Here is a 5639-nt window from a genome sequence, read left to right as displayed (position 1 = left end):
GGCCCTGGCGCCCGCCGCCACGCGTGGGCCCCGTGTCCCGGCTGCGCGCTGCAGACCTTGGAATTGCGACTCCCCGGGCTTTGGTTTGCAAAGTAACGAGTGCCCGGCAGGAGCTCAGAAAAGGTTAAGAATGAGATTCCTTGTCTTTAGATGACGTAAGGACCGTAAGGGGACGCGGGCTCCGGGCGCACAGGCCGGCGGCGGCGGGTGGTCGGGAGGCCCGGGGACCCGCACGGGCTGAGCAGCCTCCTCCCCGGGCTGGAGCGTCCCTCGGCAGCCGGGCGGGCTCCCACGTGGACGGCTCGGGGCGCGGAGGCCGCTGCTCCCCTCGGGGCGAAACAAGGATTCAGAGTGTCCCTTAGGAATCCGTCACGGGCGACTCGTCCCAGGCGGGAAGGCCGAGGGAAGCGCGTTGCTCCCGCCGCGGGGCCCGAGCCTCGGCCCAGCGCTGCCCTCGCCCAGGTGGCCCCGTGAGCGTGGCGCGCCGGGGGCTCCCGGGGACTCCTGCGCTAAGTCCCTCCCAATTTGGGTGTAAAATTCTGTGTTCGCCGCGAGGGGTGCGGGGTGCGGGCCTTCCCGCCTGGTCCCCAGCACGGGGCAGGCAGCAGCACGACCGTGTCCGGGCCGCGCCACGGCCCCCGACCTGTTGGCCCAAGGCTGTCCCGTGGGCTCGGGCGTCCCCCCACCCCACTCCCGCCAGGCCGCGGGCCCAGCCACAGGCCGACTCGCCCGGGGGGACGGCGGGGAGCGGGCCCCCCTGAGGCGCTGGAGCGGACGGCCCGTCCCCGACGGCAGGTGGCGAGCGGGTGGGGGGGCAGTGGCCTAGGACAGACCCGTCCCCACCTGCACCTCTGACCCGCCTGCGGCTCCCGGAGAGGAGAATGGAGGCCGGTGTGAGGAGGCCCAGGAGGCTGAGGGGAGGTTCCGCGAGGGGAGGACCGTGCGGGCTGAGGGGGAGGCACGTGAGCTCCCACCACACGCAGGACAGGGCGCGGGGCTGTGGGTCAGGGGTGGGAGGCTCCTGGGGGCTGGGAGAGCTGGGCTGCTTCCTGTGAACCCCCAGGGGCTAAGACCCGCCCCTCAGGCTCCGGGCGAGGCCCCCTCAGGCTCCGGGCGAGGCCCCCTCAGGCTCCGGGCGAGGCCCCCTCAGGCTCCGGGCGAGGCCCCTCAGGCTCCGGGCGAGGCTCCCTCAGGCTCCGGGCGAGGCCCCCTCAGGCTCCGGGCGAGGCCCCCTCAGGCTCCGGGCGAGGCCCCCTCAGGCTCCGGGCGAGGCCCCCTCAGGCTCCGGGCGAGGCCCCCTCAGGCTCCGGGCGAGGCCCCTCAGGCTCCGGGCGAGGCCCCCTCAGGCTCCGGGTGAGGCCCCCTCAGGCTCCGGGCGAGGCCCCCTCAGGCTCCGGGCGAGGCCCCCTCAGGCTCCAGGTGAGGCCCCTCAGGCTCCGGGTGAGGCTCCCTCAGGCTCCAGGTGAGGCCCCTCAGGCTCCGGGCGAGGCCCCCTCAGGCTCCAGGTGAGGCCCCCTCAGGCTCCGGGTGAGGCCCCCTCAGGCTCCAGGTGAGGCCCCTCAGGCTCCGGGTGAGGCTCCCTCAGGCTCCAGGTGAGGCCTCCTCAGGCTCCGGGCGAGGCCCCCTCAGGCTCCGGGCGAGGCCCCCTCAGGCTCCGGGCGAGGCCCCTCAGGCTCCGGGCGAGGCCCCCTCAGGCTCCAGGTGAGGCCCCTCAGGCTCCCGGTGGCTCCCTCAGGCTCCGGGCGAGGCTCAGCCCACGCCACAGGACACCAGGGTCTGTGTCAGTTTCTTGCGCTTTGCCAGCGTCGCCGGCTGTGAGTTCCCGATGTCGTGTGCGTTTCTGTTGTGTGACCCCAAAGGCTTCGGGGAACACGCCAGGCCGGTGCGGTCAGGGCCCCTCCCGCCGTCTGGGGCGCCCACGCGGGGCGAGTCGGGAGCTCCCCCAGAGGCACCCGCCATCGCAAAGGGGGGTGACCGCGGCATCTCCGTGGGTTCGGCACAAGCATAAAGGAATGAGTCGTTCATGTCCCGCCAGGGACACACTGGGCCTTCGACCACCATCCCCCCCCCTTTTTACAAATTGCCGGTTATTTGCCAACAGGAACACCCGGAATTACTAGAAGGGCCTCCGGACGGCCTAGTGAGGGCCGCAAGGATGTTCTCACCGGTTCAGCTTTGGGGGTGCTCAGGATGCGATGGCAAAGGGAGCCTGTGGGCTTTCGGCCCTCGGCCCCGAACCAAAACGGCCACGGAGGCGGGGGCCGAGCGTCTCTGCTGCAGGTGCCCTGGAGGGGGCTTGGGGTGGGGGCCGCGAGCTCGGCCCACCCACCCGGGCACGATGGGGGGAGTAGGGGGGGCTGGCGCTCGGCCGACCCTCGAGGCGGGGCTCCCGGGGTCTGAGTGCAGGCAGGGCCACGAGGGCAGCGGCACCCAAGGACCCGGGGCTGTATGTCGCCTCCCCAAGTCCCCGCCGAGGCCCTGCCCGGGCGGCTGCGACAGAAGGGCGAGGGGAGGTGACAGCTTGGGGCGCTCCGAGCACCGGCCGCCGGGCGCACCCCATCAGCAGAGGCGCTCCCAGATCAGACACATAAATAACGGGCCCACGCACACATTTATCGCCGCGCGTCGCGGCGGCCCCGGGACCCGAGGGAGACAATGCGGCCTTTGAAGCGTCGTAGGGGGAGGCCGTGAGCGCGGGACGCTGCCCCGTCCGCAGCGTCGCCCTCGGAGCCCGCGATGCCCACGGCGCCCCGGGCGGCCGGCCGCGGCCGCGAGCTCCCCGGCTTCCTCCGCGCGGCCCCCCAGCAGACGGCCCTCCCTCCCAATCTGCTTCCCCTGCCGGGCTTAATTGAATGTCCTGATGCGCAGGAAAGGGGTTAATGGCATCGCCCAGTGACACAATATCTTGGATTACAGACAGCCAGGCAGCAAAGGCCGGCAGCATGGTAACGAGGCCGGCGCCGTGGGAACAGGCGGGGCGGACAATGACGGATTGACAGCGAGCGCGGCCGCCCACCTTGGGGAGAAACCGTACCCCACAGCATGCGGGTAAGTGAGAAATAGTAGCAGATGCTGCAGGAGAAGCAGCAACAGATGCCTTCTGGCCGCGGCCCGCCGGCCAACCAGCGCCGCGGGAGCAGGAGCATCCCGGGCCCGCCCCCGCCTTTGTCGGGCGAGGCAGCAAATACAAATATTGCGGAGGAATTAAACACAGCAGATGGTGGCAGCGGGATTTGATGAGATCAGGGTCAGGTAGAGGCACATTTGGTGGCAGCATTCATCACACGTTCCTTTGGGGGATCGGCGCGGGCCGCGCGCTGACCACCTCGGCCTCCCTTTCAGCGGCCTCGCCCCTCGCGGTGGCGCGGGCGGATTTAGCCGACTCTGGAGGCAGCATATGCTGAATATTTTGTTAATTCAATTTGTGTTTAAATAATCGACGTCGGTCGATCCCAAACGTGGGGTTTTTTAAAGCCTCCGACGCTCGGGCTGACACGTGGCCCGTCGCCCCGTTGTGTGAAGCTGGTTGTTCTCACCACGGGCAGGGGCTCGCCTCTCGTCCCCGCGCTGGGGCCACCTCCTCCGTCCCGCCGCCGTGCTGGGGTCGCGGCGCGGGCCGGGGGCGTGAGGAGCCTCCGTGGCCTGTCACCAACGGGCCTGCTGGAAGGAGCCCGGGCCGGACGTGCCTCTGGAAGGGCAGAGAGGCCCGCAGCTGGGGGGCCCCTCCGCAGCCGCTCGTCCCCGCGGAGCTGCTTCCCTGCCGCGGGCTCCTCCCTCTGTCCCCCGCGCACGGCCACGAGCTCGTGTCCGATCTCCGACAGGAGGGTTCCCTCCTTGAGGAACCATCATCTAGGCATGAGTTTCCCTGTGAAAACACAACGTCCCACCTCCAAGCAGCAGCCGGTGCCCCGACCGCGGGGAGGCCTGGCCGCGCACCTGCCGGCTTCTCCGCACACGCGCGTCGTCTGCTTGAGGCCGCGGATCACACGCGGGGCTGCATCCCGTGGCCTCGGCTCCGCGCGTCTCTGCCCTCGAGGCACTACCTGCCCTGCGTGACCTGCCTTTAACTCACATGGCTTTTCAAATGTTTTTGTCCTTTTAATGTTTATTTGAATGTTTGAAACGGCGAAACTGCTTTCTGGATAAAGCCGGCACGAACTTGTTTTGAAAATATTTTCTTTGCTAGCGCTCGGCTTATTTCCCGAGGCTGATTTTCCAGGGCTAGAAAATGGGATACATGTAGGAGCGTGCAAACAATGGTCCGCCTTTATTTCTGCTCATCAAGGCGACACACACGCACGGCGGATGCTTTGGACGGGTTCCAGAGCGCTCTGGAGACCTGGGCCCGCGGGCTGGGCGCCCGAGGAGCGCGTCTCCGGGCCAGCGGCTGCGAGAGCTGGCCCTGTCTGGACCCCCCCACGCGGACGCAGGGCCAGGCCTCCCTCGGCTCCGCGGCTCCCAGCAGAGGGACCCGGGGGCCTCGTGCCCACGCTCCCTCCTCTTGCCGCCCTCTGCCCCGGCGCCAGGCCGCGCTCAGGGCGGGAACTTGCGGGGCCTGCACAGGCCCTGGGGCCACCATCGTGGGCTCTCGGCCCGGGCCAGGCTCTGGGCGCCGCTGGCCTCTCCTCGGGGATCCCACCTCCCGGCCACCCCCTCCCCGTTTGGCCCGAGAGAACCGCGTGGGGAGGTGGAGGCACCTGGAGCCGAGGCGGGCGCCCCGAGTGTGGATAGCACAGCCGTGGCCGCGGCGTCCCAGGTCCTCCGTGCGGGTCGGCGGTGCTTCCCCATGTGTCTGTGGCGACGTCGGACGTGGACGCCGTCGTCCTTGCCAGGGTCGCTCCACACAGCCCTGTGACCAGAGCACAACCCCATTTCCTGGGGCTTCAGTGGGCACAGGGCTCCGCATGGCCCGAACCAACCTCGGAAAGGAGCACGGCCCGCAAGGCCTCACCCCGGCGTCGGGCGGCTCTGGGGGGACACGCAGCGCCGTCGGGCTCACCGGGACACTGACCTCCGCTGTCGTCGTTGGAACTCGCTCGGGGACGCAGCCCCTGGTTTCCTCTGCCGCCGTCTCGGGTCCTGCGGAAGCTGCCGAAGGCCTCTGGTGCTGGGGAGCTCCGTGGGGAGCCGCTCCTGGGTGGGGCCATGCGGCGTCTACCCACGGTCAGCGCCGGGAGGCCACGTGGGCCTGGGGGCTCGGGGCCCAGTGGATGCGACCACCCCTCTTGCAGCCAGGTCCTGGTGGTTCCTGTGCCCGGAAGGCGGGAGCTGGGCCACAAGCCTGGTGGGGTCATGGGTGGACGTGGGGCCGAGCCCCTGGGGGTGGAGCCGAAGACACGCCGGTTTCCGAGAGACTCTCCTTTCTTAGGAGAAGTGAGAGTTTTCAGTTTGAATTCCCAACTGTGCAGGGGCCCCTGCATGGCTCAGGGGCTGGGAGTCTGCCTTCGGCTTAGGGCGAGACCCCGGGGTCCCGGGATCGAGTCCCCCATCAGGCTCCCTGGATGGAGCCTGCTTCTCCCTCTGCCTGTGTCTCTGCCTCTCTCTGTGTCTCTCATGAATAAATAAAATCTTAAAAAATAAGATAAAATTCCCAAATGTGCAATTCATTTAATTTTAGCAGGACAGACATCGTACATTAA

Source organism: Nyctereutes procyonoides, unplaced genomic scaffold, assembly GCF_905146905.1.
Source record: "Nyctereutes procyonoides isolate TBG_1078 unplaced genomic scaffold, NYPRO_anot_genome, whole genome shotgun sequence".
NCBI lineage: Eukaryota > Metazoa > Chordata > Mammalia > Carnivora > Canidae > Nyctereutes > Nyctereutes procyonoides.
Note: the sequence above shows the minus strand (reverse complement) of the source record.